This window comes from Peromyscus eremicus, chromosome 12 (genome assembly GCF_949786415.1).
Source record: "Peromyscus eremicus chromosome 12, PerEre_H2_v1, whole genome shotgun sequence".
Lineage (NCBI taxonomy): Eukaryota > Metazoa > Chordata > Mammalia > Rodentia > Cricetidae > Peromyscus > Peromyscus eremicus.
Window position 1 is genome coordinate 36,997,533 of NC_081428.1, and position 1,892 is coordinate 36,999,424.

Sequence of the window (1,892 nt, forward strand, 5' to 3'; positions counted from 1 at the left end):
ACCTAACTAAAACAACATTAAAGATGAATTTCCTGACCTTAATTAAAAACCCTCTGGAAATACTATCAAAACACACCCATAGGTTTATCTTAGATGATTCTAAATTCTGTTAACAATCATAGTTAAAAATCATAGCCCTACCCTTTGTCAATCTGACACTCAAGCACAGAACTTATAAATCACCACATTCCACCCCTGACCCCCATACTTACAATCTCATAAAGCAAAACTCAGTATTCGAACTTCACGTATTCCCTTACTCATTAACAATCCCAAGCACTGTTTAAAAGTTCAAACTCGAATACAATTTTTTAACTATGAACTTCTGTAAATCACACACACGCACGCGCGCGCACACACACACACACACACACACACACAAAGTTATATACTTTCAGTATACAATCGAATGGTATAGAGTAAACATTCCCATTCCTGTAGTAAGGAAAGAATAGAACAAAGACAGACAGAAACACAGCAGAGCAAACAGTAAATACTTCAGTTTTATGTCTTGAATCTAGAGTTTATGATGGGATCATTTGAGCACTAGCCCTAGGACAGACCCACCCATCCAGTTCTGCTGCCTACAACACATGCATGTGGTCTTTCTCTTTGTGTCATGGTTAAAGGAATACCTCTTCATCTGCCTTTTTAAATACGGTTTAGACTTTGGGGATACCTTTAACATTGTGTATATTCAACTATACAATTAAGATGTTAAAAGTCCTGGTACTGGGGTTTTGATTTGCTATCATGAATTGTCTAACTGGGATATTTTTCTGCTATTATATTTAGACTACATTAAGCCTCTCTTTATATGTGTGCACGTATGTTTTAAGAAGCTTTCTATAGTAGTAGGTTTCCATATGACTTTTCCAACAGGCCTTTGTTACTTATCCTTTCCTATATTCTCTTCTTTACCCTGTTCTCCTATCTCACACCCCAATTCTACCCTTTCTCCTCAAATGTTTCACTTAAACCCTTTGTCTTAGTCACTGTTCTATTTCCGTGAAGAGACACTATGACCAAGGCAACTATTAAGTGAAAATATTTAATCAGGACATTGCCAACAATTTCAGAGGTTTTATAAACTTATTATATCAAGAAAATTTAGTAGCCCCAGTACAAAATTGACAAACACTTGAAGAGAAAATTAAATGAAATATGTATAAGTATGTCAAACAATAGCACAAATTTATGGAACACATGGTAGACATAATTAGTCATCAGGTATATGCAAATGAAATCTCAACAAGATCCAAGAGCTCATTTATTAAATGAATATATTTGGAAAGATTATTTCTACCAGAAGTAATGGTATAGAACTTTTATAGTTGAAAGTTACTAATAAAGAAAATTAGGAGATAATTATGCAAAATTTACGGGAGCAGTAACATTTTGGTTTGGTTAAGAACTACCTGCCTCTATCAGTTTGTTATTTGGTTCTTCTGCAGTCTTCACAGTGACTCCCCTCTTCATATATTCTATTTTTAACTCAATATTTCTTTATCACTAGTAAAATTTTTAAAAATATCAGGCAACTTGTTGAGCCATCCAAAAACAACTAATGCCCTTTGATTCCCCCCTTTCTCGCCAGTAGAGTAAGGAAACAATGACAACAAAAACAAAACTAGACTAAAAGCAATGCTGTTATGATGTGAGGATGCATTCCAATATCCAGATATCAATTCTAAATGACAGAAAACAAAGGTACTTGTTCTCAATGGGCATTTATTTATTTTTATTGTAATGTGTATAAATGTTTTGCCTGCATGTATGACTGTTCACCACATACATGCCTGATAGCCTCAGAGGCCAAGAGAGGGCCTTCAGAACTAGATATAGTCAATTGGGAGCCACCATGTGGATGTAGGGGACTGACTGGAACTCAA